The 18035-nt window shown below is 45.1% G+C and overlaps 1 protein-coding gene across 4 annotated transcripts in view; it reads left to right on the top strand.

The window, feature by feature from the left end:
* LOC115192423 (SUN domain-containing ossification factor) overlaps positions 1 to 18035 on the top strand; it is an 87061-nt gene that overhangs the window by 32893 nt on the left and 36133 nt on the right. The gene's annotated exons all lie outside the window — the stretch shown is intronic.

Here is an 18035-nt window from a genome sequence, read left to right on the forward strand (position 1 = left end):
TGGCCTCATGCTCCTGACAGAGTCCTGGTGCCAATGCATCACAGCTTTTATCGGATCATACTCCCTGATCTCTGGAGAGTACAGCTGGACCATAAGGAGATTTGACATTGTATCAGACTTTAGGCTGGACCGCCAATCGTTTTTCACCTGTTTCATGGTATTAAAACCTCTTTCAGCTGTGGAGGCAGGGAAGGACAGGACCAGGTCAACCAATACCAGAAGATCAAGGCAGGAATGCTGATGGCTCCTGTTGACACAGAACCAGAACATCTTCTGCAGGGACTGGGGCTCTTGGTACATCAGCACCTTCAGGACAGTCCACTGGTCAGGGATCCTTTCAACATGGATGCCAGAGGTCTCCAGGACAGGCTTGAAGTGGTCCACCAGGGTTTCCAGTTCAGTGTCACCAACATCTAGAATAATTGTATACATTACAACAAGCATCATGCAGTTTTAATTCTCAAACTATATAAATATGATGATGAACCTGAACCCAACCACCCTCTAATACAAAACATAAAGTAACCTGCTGCTGCATCTCCTGACTCCGGCCAGTTGGTGAAGCTGACCAGCTTGGTGGAACACAGGACCTCTACACTGGTGTCCTGGAACCTGTCAGTCATACTCTCCACTAGTCTTTCAAACATTTTGTCCTGTGAGATGACGAGGGTCTTGCTGTCATCTCTGGTCAGCGAAATTCCGTCATATCTGTTGGCCATTGTTGCCTTCATCATGGGCCCTTCTCTGATGATTACAGGCTCATTTTACCATCCTTTCAGAATTTTCCTTTACAACACACTCTCACTCGCGCTCTCTCTCCCTCTCTTATTGACGCAATCCTTTCTCTTAATTCTCTTAAGGTAAGTATTTCTTATTGCAGCTTAAATAAACATACCTGGTTTTGATCTTCTTAAGTACTGCCTGTGTTGAGCAGAAGGAGCTGTGGGCTTCTGCTATGGTGATGGTGGACCTCTGCAGACAGGTTGCTCAGGTGTGTTAGTGTGTCATGCAGGAAGCCCCAGAAGCGGATAACAACAGCCTCCCTCGCAGTACTGTAGTATTCCTGGCCTTGGCCTGCTGGACACCTCAGACATTTTGGCCATCAGCAGATTGAATCTGAGATACATAAAGAACAAAGACATACAAATAGACAATTAATTGCTGTCCAAATAAAACTATATTAGATATGACATTTTATCAGTGCATAAAGCATTGAATCATGATGTTACCAATTGTAACTGTGTTATTTACTGGACATTACATATTGATGATGACTTTTAGAGTACTTAACATAGCAATCTAGAATCACTACCTGTTCCAGGTGCTGGACACGCCCCTGGTAACCTCGCAGGAAGTGGTCCAGTGCACGCATACGTGTCCTACCCATTGGGTCCCGACAATTCTGGTGGGCACCAGTGGTGTGTGCCCATGAGGCTGGTAGCTGTTTACCAGGTTTGCCCTGTTCAGTGGACTGGTGTGGTAGAAGGTGTAGAGCCCACTGAGGAGGTCTTCTACTTTCTGAAACATCACGTTGGACCGGATGGCATCAGAAAAGGTCAGTTCAAGGCGGTGTGCCATACAGTGGATGCCCATGATGTAGGCCCCGTCCCCCTTCAGCCGGCTGACCACACCATTCTTGGCTCCGGTCATCACAGCAGCTCCATCTGTTCCCAGAGCGACCAACTTGCTCCCCCACTCATCACACACTCCCTCCATGATGGCACTGGTGGCGTTGCTTATGTGTGTCTGCCTTCTCCACCAACTTCATGCCAACAAACTTCGACTCGATCTTGCCCTTGTGACAGAATCTGACATTGACTAACTCCTCCTCTTTCACAGGACTGTCTGTGGAGCCATCTGACATGGAGAGAAATTGTTTTTTTTCAGATTCTCTGTTTCTCTCCACCTCTGCAATATGGTGCATAAACTCTTTGGAATGCTTCTCATTTCTATATGTTGAGCCCACAGCGATTCCTTTTTATTTTTATTTTTTTCATCCAAACTGCAAAAATCAAAACATCAAATGAATTCAAGAATAATTAAATATACACTCATGTTATCCAATATAGCTGGCAGGTGATTGTGCTAAATTAGCCGTCTACGCTTTGTTTACTTAAGGATCAACACTATAAGGCAGGTAAAGTTAATAGTGTCACAATGCTTTAAATGTAAACAGCATCTGGAGACAAACATTAAAATAGAATGTTGCAGAGCCATAGGAAAGCATGGAGATCTGTGTCGGCATCAGTAGGCCTATCATTTTATGGTATTTATATACTATTTGGAGGTGAACCAAAGCTTATCAAGAGCTGAGAAATAACCTACAATACTGGACCACGTCTGCTAAATAGACTTGAAAAAACTAGCTACAAAATCCTAGTCTAGCTACAAGAGGAACAACATTTTCACTTACTCGCACAGCCACTCGAAATCAGAAAATGGTCTCGCCTTCTTGCCAATGGCATGTACTGTCCTAAACAGTTTCTTCGTGCTGGTCTGCTCTGACATTGCCAGTAGCGCCGTCACAGAGGGTGTCGAGGGGAGGCTCCGATTTGTCTCCGTGTCTGTGTCCTGGGCTCAATGTGACGCTTGCTGTGTTCATGGTCACGAATGTTCTCCAGCTTCATCGTTTTATTTCTGATGACAAATGAGTTGTTTCTGCTTTTATTTTTAGCATACTGGCGACACACAGATGCACTCATCGCCTCAGCATCATACTGTAGCCAGCCTCTTGAAACTCTTTATCTCCAAACATCCGTTTCTCTCACAACTTTCTTTTTCATGTGATTCGTCCTCCTTCGAGGTCGGTTGGCTTACTCCAGGTAAATGTCGTCACATAACAGCTATTTAATGAACGGTAGCTAGCAGCAGACCCGTGGCAAGTGAGCGTTGTCGAGTAGCTGATGTCCCGTACGGTAAAAAGTGCTGCGAAACTAGGAGCACTAGAGACTGTCTGTGGCTGGCAAACATGAGTAATTTCCTCCGAGCCATCATGCCAGATATTTTATTACATGGTACAAGCAAATCAAAATATAATTTAAATTTGAGATTCTTGGAAGTAGCCACTCTTTTCCTTGATGACAGCATTGCATACTCTTGACATTCTCTCAACCAGCTTCATAAGGTAGTCACCTGGAATGAATTTCAATTAACAGGTGTGCCTTGTTAAAAGTTCATTTGTGGAATTCCTTTCCTTCTTAATGCATTTGAGCCAATCAGTTGAGTTGTGACAAGGTAGGGGGGCTATACAGAAGATAGCCCTATTTGGTAAAAGACCAAGTCCATATTATGGCAAGAACAGCTCAAATAAACAAACAATGAGAAATGACAGTCCATCATTACTTTAAGACATGAAGGTCAGTCAATCCGGAAACTTTCAAGCACTTTGAAAGTTTCTTCAAGTGCAGTCGCAAAAACCATCAAGCGCTATGATGAAACTGGCTCTCATGAGGACCTCCACAGGAAAGGAAGACCCAGAGTTACCTCTGCTGCAGAGGATACGTTCATTAGAGTTACCAGACTCAGAAATTACAGCCCAAATAAATGCTTCAGAGTTCAAGTAAGACGCATCTCAACATCAACTGTTCAGGGGAGACTGCGTGAATCAGGCCTTCATGGTCGAATTGCTGCAAAGAAACCACTACTAAAGGACACCAATAAGAAGAAGAGACTTGCTTGGGCCAAGAAACATGATTAATGGACATTAGACCGGTTTGGTCTGAAGAGTCCAAATGTGAGATTTTTGGTTCCAACCGCTGTCTTTGTGAGATTCCGAGTAGGTGAATGGATGTGTGGTTCCCACCATGATGCATGGAGGTGGTGTGGGGGTGCTTTGCTGGTGACACCGTATGTGATTTTTATTTAGAATTCAAGGCACACTTAACCAGAATGGCTACCACAGCCATCTGCAACAATCTGGTTTGCGCTTAGTGGGACTATCATATGTTTTTCAAAAGGACAATGACCTAACAAACCTCCAGGCTGTGCAAGGGATATTTGACCAAGAAGCATAGTGGTGGAGTGCTGCATCAGATGACCTGGCCTCAACAATCACCCAACCTGGTTTGGGATAAGTTGGACCGCAGAGTGAAGGAAAAGCAGCCCAACAAGTGCTCAGCAAATGTGGGAACTCCTTCAAGACTTGGAAAAGCATTCCAGGTGACCACCTTGTGAAGCTGGTTGAGAGAATGCAAAGCTGTCATCAAGGCAAAGGGTGGCTACTTTGAAGAATATCAAAATATAAAATATATTTTGATGTAACACTTTTTTGGTTACTACATTATTCCATATGTGTTATTTCATTGTTTTGATGTCTTCACTATTATTCTACAATGTAGAAAATAGTAAAAATAAAGAAAAACCCTTGAATGTTTTTGACTGGTACTGTATATGGTAAGGAAGAGTAGTGTTCTGGTGAGACGAGGGTGTGTGGGTGAATAGCACATGGAAGTTTTGAGGGATTGATTTTTTTTAATTTAACCTTTATTTAACTAGACTTTCTCCCAGCGACCGCCGCCTTTTCTCTCGTCTTTTTCTCACTGTATAAACTCTGAGCTGTTTTCTCCTATCCTGCTGCACTCCTCCTCTCAGCACTTAGACTGTTTACCACAGCTAGCTCTAAACCAGCCACTCTCTCATCTGTGTGTCTTTCCCTGTGTGCATGCGTGTCGGATATCCGAGTGGGCTGTGTGTAGGAGGGAGATCTCACCGGCAGTGCAGTATCAATGTTCTTTCTGTACATTGTGTACTTTTATCTAATGTTTAGAGGTAATACACACACACACACACACACAACCGTCCAGTCATCTCATCCTGCTTCCTTATCGCTTCTAAAGATATCTGTATATTTATACTGTACATGTTAGTTGATATACAAATACGTTTAGTCACCCACCCTTCCCTGAAGCTGTTGAAGCACTGTCCACATTAACTACACAGCTATAGGCCTGTCTATCGATCCATCGAAGAGATTATACACAGGTCTTTCTCTCGCTCTCTCTTTTACCTCGTCAGCTCGGGGATTCCATCCAGCAACCTTTCGGTTACTGGCCCAATTCTCTAATGACTAGGCTACCTGGCGCCCCAAGGCTACCTGGTGCCCCAAGGCTACCTGGCGCCCCAGTAGAAGGTCAACTTTTCTGTAGTAGAAGATGTACGCTGTGTATAGTACAGGTAAATATTGTAGTATGGTATACAATATAGACCTCGCTCTCTGTATAGAGGATCTGAGTGTTTTATGAGTTATTGTTCCCCTGCTGTGCACACTGACGGACGGGGACACACTGTGGATTTTCCTATCAGCTCTCATTAGATCACATGACTGCATCGGTCCGACTGTCTCCGAGCGAGACAGCACTCCGGAGCGACGTTCCCGATGCTGCATTCCCATGGCCTTTGATCCCTGTCTGGCACCGCTTTCCGCTGTCACATTCACCGTGTGTGTGTGTGTGTGTGTGTGTGTGTGTGTGTGTGTGTGTGTGTGTGTGTGTGTGTGTGTGTGTTTGAGGTGAGCACAGTGCGGATGCGCGTGATGTAGCTTAATTGGCTTGCAAAGTTGGCAATGTGCCTGACAAGTTGTCTGAGTGAGAACGCATTGTATAAGCACTTTGTGACAACTGCTAATGTAAAAAGTAAATTAGATTGATTGTTCTTTACGGCAACAACCTTGGCAAGAGAAGAATCAGGGAGAGAAGAGGGAGAGAGAGGGAGAGAAGGGTTGTGCCAATCAAATCATTAGAGGTTAGGTGACCATGACAGTAAGGACTTGAGCGACGACAGATGGGTTAACAAACACCGGGTTAACCCTCCTACCTGAGTAACCTGACTATGTCCTAGATACTTTCCCAATCCCTTCAAATATGTCCCAGTCTCCCATCCCTAATTCATTGATTGGAAGAGTTATTTTCTGCCGCCATGGTGTTTACAATACGGAGCTGATAAGAGCAGTTGATGTTGATAAGAGTTTGCCAACCACAGGTTTGTTTCCACTCATGTTGGTACCCAGGACAGCAGGCCATGACAGAGTTGCAGGCTTACGTGCTGTGTGCCCGTGTCTCAGCAGCTGGTAATGGCAGAGGCTGACAGAGATGTGGACGTCTTCTTGCACATTCAAAGCTGTTCTTGTTTTTTGTTCTTTGTTTTTTGTCTGTCAAATAAAATAAATTTGTATTTGTCACGCGCTGAATACAAGTGTGAACTTCACCGTGAAATGCTTACTTACGAGCCCTTTCCCAACAATGCAATTAAAAAGAAAGAAAATTAACAAATGGATAAAGAAAATAGTAACACCAATAAAATAACAATACCGAGGCTATATACAAGGACTACCGGTACCGAGTCAGTGTACTGGGGTACGAGGTAGTTGGGGGGGATAGATTGAGGTAATATGTACATGTAGGTTTGGTTAGGTGATTTAATTGAAGTACTATATACATGTAGGTAGGGGCTGAAAAGCAGAAAGTCCGGCTAGCCGTTTTAATAAACTGTTTGGCAGTCTTATGGCTTTGGGTTAGAAGCTGTTCAGAAGCCTCTAGTCCCAGGCGCTTCGGTACCGCTTGTCGTGTGGTATCAGAGAACAGACTGACTTGTTTGACCATTTTTAGGGCTGTTCTGACACCGCCTGGTATAAAGGTCCTGGATGACAGGGAGCTTGGCCCCAGTGATGTACTGGGCTGTACGCACTACTTTCTGTAGTGCCTTGCGGTCGCAGGCCGAGCATTTGCCATACCAAGCGGCGATGCAGCTAGTCAGGATGCTCTCAATGGTGCAGATGTAGAACTTTTTAAGGCTATGAGGGCCCATGCCAAATCTTTTCAGTCTCCTGAGAGCGAATAGGCTTTGCCGTGCCCTCTTGGACTGTGTTGGTGTGTTTGGACCATGATCGGTCTTTAGTGATGTGGACACCCGAGGAACTTGAAGCTCTTGACCGTTTCCACTACAGTCCCGATTATGTGAATGTGGGTGTGCTCGGCCCTCTGTTTCCTGTAGTCCACGATCAGCTCCTTTGTCTTGCTGACGTTGAGGGAGAGGTTGTTGTCCTGACACCACATTGCCAGCCCTCAGCCTACAGGGAGGTGGTCAGTCTCGTCATCTGTGATCAGGCTTACCGCCATTGTGTCTTCAGCAAACTTAATGATGGTGTTGTGTGTGTGTGTGTGTGTGTGGCCACACAGTCGTGGGTGAACAGGGGGGACCTGTGAGGGTCAGCAGGCGGATGTGTTGTTGCCTACCTTCCCCACCCAGTTGAAGAGGGATGTGTTTAATCCCAGGGTCCTTACTTTAGTGATGAGCTTAGAGGGCACTATGGTGTTGAACGCTGAGCTTTAGTCAATGAACAGCATTCTCACGTAGGTGTATGAAATGTATAAAATGTATTCATTCACTACTGTAAGTCGCTCTGGATAAGAGCGTCTGCTAAATGACTAAAATGTAAAATGTGTTCCTTTTGTCCAGATGGAAAAGGGCAGTGTGGAATGCAATAGAGATTGGGTCATCTGTGGATCTGTTGGGGCGGTATGCGAATTGGAATGGGTCCAGGGTGTCTGGGATTTATTTATTCATTTATTTATTTATTTATTTAATCTTTTATTTTAACAGGGAAAACATATATATTGAGACCTAGGTCTCCTTTCCAAATATGCCCTGTGTATACAACATAAATATACACAGTATACCCAAACATACAGTATACACATTCAAATACAAAAACATAGTCATGGGAAGCACAAATAAAACAAATCACCCAGAAGAAGTTACATTCCTGCACAAGTAAGTCCCCAATAAATACTTTAAATTGCCCAAACGGCACCAGAACATTAAGATGGCATGTATTTTGTTTCAACAATACGGTGGATTAAAACTAAAAGCAGATTTACCTAGCTCAATGCAGACCCTGGGAACCTCGTGTTAACCAGTCCTGTGAACAGGTTAGACAGCTCACGTGTTTGTACTTCAACAGCAAATGTAGTTAAAATGGAAGTTTATGAAGTAGGGCCTTGTAAACAAAAAATGGGTAATGTAGAGATTCATGGGTTTGTAGCGAAGTCCAGCCAACCTTTTGATACAGGATGCAGTGAAGAGTATGAAAACTGTCGCCTGTAACAAAACGAAGGGCATCTAAATGTTTAAGAGTAGTAGCAGCTGCACTTTGATAAATAATATCACCATAATCAAGGACAGATAAAAAGGTTGACTGAATAATCTGCTTGCTGCTGATTAGAGAAAGACACCATCTGTTTCTGTAGAAAAAGCCAACTTTAAATCTTAGCTTCTTATTAACCACCTCATCTGTTTTTTAAAACTTAAAATCTATATCAATCCAAATGCGGAAGTATTTATATGCAGGTACCACGTTCACAAAGGGAGCCTCCCTTTGATGGTGTTGATATGAGCCATGACCAGCTTTTCAAAGTATTTCATGGCTACAGATGTGAGTGCTATGGGGCGATAGTCATTTAGACAGGTTACATTGGCTTTCTTGGGCACAGGGACTATGGTGGTCTGCTTGACACGTGAGTATTAGACTGGGTCAGGGAGAGGTTGAAAATGTCAGTGAAGACACTTGCTAGCTGGTCAGCGCATGCTCTGAGTATGCATTCTGGTAATCCTTCTGGCCCTGTGGCCTTGTGAATGTTGACCTGTTAAAAGGTCTTACTCACATCGGCTTCGGAGAGCGTGATCACACAGTCGTCCGGAACAGCTGGTGCTCTCATGCATGGTTCAATGTTGCTGGCCTTGACACGAGCATAGAACGCATTTTGCTCGTGTCATTGGGCAGCTCCCTTTTGTAATCGGTGATAGTTTGCCAGCCCTGCCACATCTAACGAGCATCGGAGCCGGTGTAGTAGGATTCGATCTTGGTCCTGTATTGACACTTTGCCTGTTTGATGGTAGCAGGATTTCATTTGTGTCCGGACTTGTGTTCTGCTCTTTGAAAGCGGCAACTCTAGCTTTTAGCTCAGTGTGGATGTTGCTTGTAATCCATGGCTTCTGGTTAGGATATGTATGTACGGTCACTGTGGGACTACTTTGTCAATGCACTTATTAATGAAGCCGTTGACGGATGTGGTAAACTCCTCAATGCCGGCAGATGAATTCCGGAACATATTCCAATCTGTGCTAGAGAAACAATCCTGTAGCTTAGTGTGCGCTTAATTGGACCACTTCCGTATTCAGCGCATCACTGGTACTTCCTGTTTGAGTTTTTGCTTATAAGTAGGTGCAGAAGGTTAGAATTAGGGTCAGATGGAGGGCGTGGGAGAGCTTTGTATGCGTCTCTGTTTGGTGAGCTAGTTTTTTTCCCGCCTCTAGTTGCACAAGAGACATGCTGGTAGAAATGAGCTAAAACGGATTTGTTTCCTTGCATTAAAATCACTGGCCACTTGGAGCGCCGCACCTGGCTGAGTATCTTCTTGAGTGCTTATGGCCCTATTCAGCTCGTTGAGTGTGGTCTTAGTTCCAGCATCAGTTTGTGCTGGTAAATAGACAGCTACGGAAAATATAGATAAACTCTCTTGATAAATAGTGTGGTCTACAGGTATCATGAGGCATTCTAAGTCAGGCGAGCAGAACCTCAAGACTTCCTTAATATTAGAGATCAAGCATCAACTTTTGTTGACCAAAAGACAACCCCCCCCCAGTTACTGTACGCAGCTGTTCTGTCCTGCCGATGTATAGAAAAAACTGCTAGATTTATATTTTCCATGGCTTTGTTTAGCCACGACTCAGTGACGCATTTCAGTTCTTCAGATCACGTTGATAGGAAAGTCTCGAACGGAGCTCATCCAGTTTATTTTCCAGTGATTGCACGTTCGCCAAGAGAACGGAGGCTAATGGCAACTTATCCACTCGCCGTCAGTCTCGTTTGGTATCCCGCACGCCAACCCCTATAGCGCCGCCTTCGGGTGACGGGGATTTGGGCCTGGTCTGCGATTAGCATTATGTCCTGGTCTGGGATTAGCATTATGTCCTGGTCTGGGATTAGCATTATGTCCTGGTCTGGGATTAGCATTATGTCCTGGTCTGCGATTAGCATTATGTCCTGGCCTGGGATTAGCATTATGTCCTGGCCTGGGATTAGCATTATGTCCTGGTCTGCGATTAGCATTATGTCCTGGTCTGCGATTAGCATTATGTCCTGGTCTGGGATTAGCATTATGTCCTGGTCTGGGATTAGCATTATGTCCTGGTCTGGGATTAGTCGTTTCTGGTTTGATGTCCAGAAGCTCTTTTCTGTGTATGAAACAATTGCCAAAACATGATGTATTAACAAAGTTTAGAATCGGCGCAAAAAACACACACAAAATAGCACAATTGGCCAGGAGCCTGTAAAACGGCGGCCGTCCCCTCCGGCGCCATTGTGTCTGTCACTCCAATGGGTTTAGTAGCCTAAGTGCTGTTAGCATGGTACTGTAGTGTTGGCATGGGGCAGTTCCTGGCAGAGCAGCTCTGAGTAATACAGAAGGCTAAACAGTCAAGTTTATTGTTGTGGTTTCTGACTATACCAGGTAGAAGTTGCCTTTAGCCACAGATCTAGGAACAGCCTATTCTACCCAATCCTATACATTAAAGAGCTGTTCTGGGAGAGACTGGCCCTGTGACCTCTCACACTGTCACTCAACATATACAACTTTCTGGAGGTAGTTCTGGCTAAGAACAAAATAACTGTTAGTTGGTGACATTAGGTGTGTGTGTGTGTGTGTGTGTGTGTGTGTGTGTGTGTGTGTGTGTGTGGGACAACTTATTTTAGTAATGCATGCAGTAGGCTAATTGTGGATCTGTGCTATACGGTCTGCCTGCAATGTAAGTTTGTGAATCAAATAAGTCTTGTTTGAGCTTCACTCTTTTGCAGTGTGGTTTTGCAAGTCAATAACGAAGATGGTTTGCTGTGGGTTCTCTCACTCACTCGCTCAGCCTACACACACCTCCTTTCCCTGGTCCTGATGCTGACGCGTTTCCTGCATTACAGCCTGCTGTGGGCCAGGACATTAAAGACATTGAGGGGTGAGCTCTGTGTTCTGCTCTCTGACTGAAACGTTTCTGCCTAATGCACTGTGGTAACATACTGCTCTGCTACAGGGGCTTAACCTAACCCCCTCTGTGTGACATCATGAGTCACGACCCGGAACTGTTCACTAACACCACACACAGCAGAGCAGCTCTTGTTGTTAAACTAGTCGTTGGATGGATTTGTACCACAGTAGCAGAGTTGAATCACTGATAGAACACAGTGATTGGTGGATCAGGTACAGTGTGTGCTCTTGCAATACAGAACACAGTAGCTACGGTAGTGATCCCCTGTGGCTTAGTTGGTAGAGCATGGCGCTTGCAATGTGCAGTACTCATTTCTGCCACTACAGCTCATTGATGATGTTTCAGAACCGCTAGCTGTTGCAGAACCTAGCAGTGTCTGTATTTCCAGCCAAAACGGTGAACATCCATGATGTCCCATATTGTGGTGATTCCCTCCTCCAGCTACGCTCCAAGTGATGCTCCAGAGAAGGAGATTATGCGGGATCAGCAGGCTTTACAACTGCTATCCTGTGTTATTTATATCCAATCACTCTGGTAAAAACACACATACAGAACCATACAGTATACGCACCCAACAACAACAACACACACACACACACACACAGACACACACACACACACACACACACACACACACACACACACAGTGCTTGGTCTGTTAAGAGCTCTGCCCCCCTTGTGCACAGACGGAATCTTTTTGTCTGCTTGGCCGTGGCTCTGCCCTACTTTAACAGCCCTGCTGGCATATTGCCTGGCCTGCACTCACTGTGGCCTGCACGTGTGTCTCTCTCTACCTCTCTCTCTTTCTCTCTCTCTACCTCTCTCTTTCTCTCTGTGTAGCTTTCTGTCTACCTCTCGATTACTAAAACTTTATCCTTTCTGTTTCCACCACTAATTCTCTCTCCTGTTTGTCTTCGACTGTTGCTGGTTTAGTAGATGTGCTATATGGAGTATTAGAGTTTGGTTTTGAACGTCTCTGTCCAAGTGTCCATGCATTCGGTGTCTCTAGGCACTGGAGACTTGGCATCGTTGGAGGAGGATCCTTTGTCGTCTAAGTTTGGTGTCCAATGAGGGAGAAAGTGGGAAAAGATGGTTTGTTAATAGAAATGCCACCAACATACATTTTAGTGGTGTTCTCTAATGTCTCTACTTTGATGCTCCCCTCAGCACCACTCCCTCCCTGCCTACCTCGTACAACCCACTGAACCCAGAGAGTCCACCGTCTCTAATCTGAGATCCAACTGCCGGCATCACAAGACCTCAGGGCCACACACACATTGTTCTATTAACAGAACCATTCCAAATGGCATCAGCCTTCAGACCTCGGGCTAACAACTATGCTATTCAGTATGAATGCTGTTCTTGTATGACTTCCAATTTTAGTAACCGTCTTTCTCTAATAGGGTATTCAGATAAATGTTAGCTAATAATGGCAGAACTAGATGTCTAAATGTACATAAATGATTTGTAGCACTGGTGTGCTCAACTCTAAAAAGTTTACACAATGTTACATTTATGAGCACCAGAGTTGTTTTTATTTTTATCATTTGAGATGTAGCCTAAATTAATTATAGATACTTCTGAAGCACATGTGCCCTAGAAACAAGTGTGTAACCCTATAAATACATTTATTATAAAAAGCTAAAATGTTGATACAAATGACTGTCATTCAAATATAATGAGTCATTTGTGGAAAATGCATTTTCTACATTATGTAAAAGCACTATTTCCCTATTGATATAATAGACATTAAAACCAGTAGGTAGTGATGGAGCTGAAGTCATCCACATATTCCTACGGAAAACTCACGATGGTGCAGGAGGCCGGAAGAATTTGAAGCGCGCCAAAATATTGCTAAGGATCATGGTGAAAGTGGCTGTAACTAGCGATGGCTCATGGTTGATGTGGTGATGTACATCCTGCCTGAGGAAGTCAACCGGGAACCTCCTCATAGCCTGCCGGCCCGTGATTGGTCTGTGTCAGCACGTGTTTGACGACAAACGTAGCAGTCAGAATGGATCACAGTTTAATTAAATATCTCCATTTGTAGGGAACTTTTAAAATTCACAGTGGGGATGGAAGTTGATCATGGCAAAAACAACGTTTAATCCAAAACTGCGTAAAAAAAAAAAAAAAATGGGTCGTTCTGGCAATCGGAATGCAATGCTTTCTAGGGCAGACCAGGGTTTTTGACACAGCTAGGTTGCTACGTAGTAGCCGAGCAGTAGAGCTTGGGACTTCATGCTCCAGACCCGACACTGGGGGCCTGATTGAGATGCATTACATTGTACATTGTACACTGTCTCTCTTTAAGAAAGTCACGTTTGAGATGATGACATGCAGGAGATCAGCCATTCATTCATTGCTATGATCATTGATCTCCTGAAGAAACTGTCCCTTTTCCTCTCATTCTGTGCCCCCAAATGTTTGGATATAGCCTACTGTTAAATTGACCAGGTTGGCTAGCGAGGTAACCAACATGACTGAACAAGGTGTTTAAACTAGTGGTTCATGGCCAGTGAATAGTTTTAGAGCAGCCCGCGACATGGTTTATCTATGAAAAATGCAACCTTCCCAATCCACAACATGAAGAAAAACCATTTGGGAGCATATACGATCAGAATGGATGTGCTTTAGAGCCACGGACGTCAAATGCTCTGGAGGCTGAATGGTTCTGCTGCTCTTCTGGTTCTTCTGTTAGCTAAAACCAATTATCCATTTAAAACCCATTTAAAACTCCTATAGCAGCATCATAACCCAACCCATTACAGGCCACAAAGTGTTACCATCCACCCAGCGACCTCAGTCAGTCTCCGTGATGTACTTCATCCACAACCTGAAATAACAGCAACACTGTTTTCTGCTAACTGCCTCACTGCCTGCTAATGGATTATCTATTTTCCCTGTTATATTGGCTTCTCTCCACCTTCTCCACCTGCTCCATCTACCTGCTAACTGGTGAGTCCCTGCTCTCCTTCCCTGTTATATTGGCTTCTCTCCACCTTCTCCACCTTCTCCATCTACCTGCTAACTGGTGAGTCCCTGCTCTCCTTCCCTGTTATATTGGCTTCTCTACACCTTCTCCACCTTCTCCATCTACCTGCTAACTGGTGAGTCCCTGCTCTCTCTCTCTCTCTCTCTCTCTTGCTCTCTCTCTTTCTCTGCTGACCCTATAAGATGAGAATAGGGGTGGTTGAATCAGTAGGGATGAGGTTAGCTGTGAGTAGAAAGGTACAGTCCTGACATATTTCATGCTATAGTTAGCTGTGGGTCATTTTAACACTTAATTAAGAGATATCAGATGAAGGTGTTTAGTGTGCAGCTAGTTCGGCCCCTCAGGACCTGCACCGAGCTACAGCAGGCTACTGGGACTGCCTTGCATCAGTGTCAGCAGCACCTGCCGTGATGACAGGGTTAGTTACTGGCTACCAAGGATCGGTCTTTTGGTTTGGACACCTGTGCTTATGTGAGCGTTGTCATGCAGTGAGATTGTGTGTAGACAGACCAAAAGAGGGAGGAAAGTCAGTGCAGTGGTCGTATACCTTGATCAGACACGCTGGCAGGTTTATCATTCAAGTCAGAACTGGGAATAAAGGTCTAGTCACTATTCATAAAGGAAACGGTGAGTCCAGACAGCCACCGTCTGTGTCTGGAACAGACCTAACTGGACAGGGTCAGAGAAATGTGCTGGTGTTGGGTGGGAAAGTCCGGGTAAGGTCAAATAAAGCATGGATTGTTATCTTAACGCAGGACGATTTAGCCTCCCTTCAGCCCCCCTCCACATCCTATCTCTATTGTTATGGTGGACACAGGCTTTGGTGTCGCTGTGTTTTCAGTGCAGTCTGTTGGCTAGGTCCTGTAGTACTGTCTCTCCCTTTGGCCCTTTTGTGTGGCTCTAAACCTAACAGGAAATGTCAGGGGATTTGGCTGGCCATAACCATAGCCTTCACTGGTGTTTCTGTGTGTGTATTAGGCAGACGGAAAGAGAGGGAGACTGACAGAGGGAGAGAGAGAACGGGAGAATATGTGTTAGCCAGACGTGCTCCGTGCATGGAGGCCAGCGGATCAGATTATCTGCAGTGAGTCGGTCTACTCAACCATGATGCCAAACCCTCTGAACGATGTGTCTGTCTTTTGTCCCAATGTGACACTCATCCCAAATAAACTCTTATTGCATCTCAATAGTCTGAAGTAGCTTCCTGTTCCGGCTCCTCTCCTTCATCTGCACTGAACTGGAAGAACTGCACCGATTCCTAGTGGGAGCTGGTCATTCACCATATTACCTGTCCTGTAGTCTCAGATCGGTTCTGCAGTCGTTCCAGACCCTGCTGTGTGTGTTCTGTCCACCATCAGCTCTCTGTCTGGATGAGATGTGGTAAGGTTTACATCTGCCTGTTGTGAAGAGTAGAAAACAGAGGGATGGAGAGGGGGAAGAAAAGAGATGGCGGCAGTAGGCTAGAAGAAGCGCTGAGTCAGTGTAATGCCTGAGGCTCTTCCCTCTTTACCGACATTGACGGACTACAGGAACACAAATCCCTTTTCTCCTCTCGCTCCCCCTCTCTGGTCTCTTATCTCCCATTCCTCTCCCATCTCACTTTCCCTGCTCAGGGGTGTAGTTTCCACTAGATATAGGATCATGTTTCCCTCCCCAATCCTAAACGTAACCATTAGTGGGGGAAAATGCGAAACTGACCCTAGATCAGCGTCTAAGGGGCAACTTTCCCCTGCAACTCTTTCCCTGCCTGTGCCCCCCCCCCCTCCACTCCTTATATAACTAACAGAACTAGGTCACATACATTCCTCCCCAAAGCTGCTCCTTCAAGCAAAGGTTACTTCCTTTTCTTTCTCTAAGAGTAGGAATGTGTGCCAACACTCGGCTCTTTTTTCATGTATCAACACTCGGCTCTCTTTACAAGTAGCGTTACAGATAGTTTCTAACTGGGTCATAACTTCCTACTTTGTATTCACAGAAGTGTTTCTCACTACTGTAGCATGCAAAATATAGTAACTTTACTTCTAGTTCTACCATGCGTCTGTGCGATGAGGAGTTTTTATGTAAAGGGGGGGGGGGGGGGGTGCAGTGCTGACAGGCAGGCAGGCAGGTGTCCCCACAACCAGACTAGAAGCTGGTAATCTCCGTTCTTATGCACACCTGGCCTCCTCTGGTCAGTCAGCCTCCCTTTCAAACGGAACTGTTTTCAACACTGTATCATTCACACCCCTACACAGAAACCCAGTGGTAAACAGCACTGTCAATCATCTCTGTGGTTCTTGTCCAGGAGCTCCTCAGACATGTTGTGACAAACACTCCTGCCTTCACCTCTGTTTACCGTGGCAGAAGTCTGTTTAGTCACGAGGCGTACCCTGAACTATAGACCTATGTAGCTCGTTGTAGAAGTCTATTCGCTGTATGGCTAAAGACTACGGCAGGGTATATGGCAGAGGTGACCTTCTACCCACTACTCGCCCCTCATGGTGACGTTACCTCGTGTGGTATTTCACTCTACTTGTCGTTGGGTTTGAATAAAGTGGTAAAAGCCCAATTCCAAATCAACCCCCGATTGACAAGGTGGAATTTGTGCCATTTATTACTCGTACTTCTCAGATCCTCTTGGGCGATTCCACGGCAGCGGGAACGGAAAATAGTTTTGGTATCTGAATTTTCTAGCAATTCTCACATCGAAACTTAATTGCGAGGAAGAATGTTTTAAATTCTTTTTACATTTTGTATCACAAACCATTTTCTAGAAAATCATGATGAAGGTGGCCGTTACGGGTCCTTTCTAGACCTATACATGCCTCCTGTAAGACCCTATGATCTCAAACACACATGATATAGACAACATCTTTTGATTTGGTACATTTTGAGAGACGAAAAACGATTTATCGATTGTTCATGATCTAACTGAAATCGTGAAAAGACATTTTGTTTTGCCTACTTACAGTATACCCCCACCCCCTGGTCGCCCATCTACCTTTCTCTCTCGTGTATGTGACATTTGAATGTACACACAGTTCGACGTCATGGCTAAATCCACCGCGGGGTTCATATTATGGTCTGGATCGGTATAGGCTGCCTCTCACATTACCCACACTGCCACATCACATCTCTCTACCTATGGATGATAGGGCTGGGTGTATGCAGGTACAAGATGTTGCTGCTATATTAATAGGCCCTCATCGCAACCCCAGCAGGACTGGAGGCTTTGGAGGATGAGATGGCTGCATCGTGTGTTCTGTATCCAAGGAGGATGTAGCATGGATGTGTTCATCAGGCTAGATCAGGATAAATAGAGTGAAGTTACAGACCTATGTTCTACATACTGATATTATATACTGTGTGTGTTCGAGTGATCCCCTATAGACTTGCCAGGTGACAGGGTGTTAACGTGTGTGTGTGTGTGTGTGTGTGTGTGTGTGTGTGTGTGTGTGTGTGTGTGTGTGTGTGTCCGTCCAGCTCTGACCTGACATTGATGTTTGAGTGGTCAAGCAGAAGCTCTCAGGTTTCAGAGACAGGGGTTGGAGGTGAAAATTGCAGCGTCCAGTTGTTGTTTAAATCCATACTGGTCTTCAAACAGGCCGGGAGAAAGTGTTCATCATGTAACAAACATTCAAATGTTAAATGCTGATAAAAAAAAAAAAAGGGAACATATTCAGGCAGCCCCATGTCCATTGGTCCCTACACACACAAACCGTCGGGGACCCTCCCTGGTCTCCCGCCACATCACCTCAGCCTTTACCCCTCAGATAAGATGCCCCACCTGGGGGCCCCGTGAGGGTCCAGTCCACTGATGTGTATTAACAACATGATGAACCTGGCTTATAAACACAGAGATCATGTTCATGTGTTGGGCCACTGGTACCGCGGTCGTAATGTGTGTTTCTGACTGCGTCTCTCTCTCTGTGTGTGTTCCAGGTACCCCAGTCGTAATGTGTGTTTCTGACTGCGTCTCTCTCTCTCTGTGTGTGTGTTCCAGGTACCCCAGTCGTAATGTGTGTTTCTG

This window comes from Salmo trutta, chromosome 4, assembly GCF_901001165.1.
Source record: "Salmo trutta chromosome 4, fSalTru1.1, whole genome shotgun sequence".
Lineage (NCBI taxonomy): Eukaryota > Metazoa > Chordata > Actinopteri > Salmoniformes > Salmonidae > Salmo > Salmo trutta.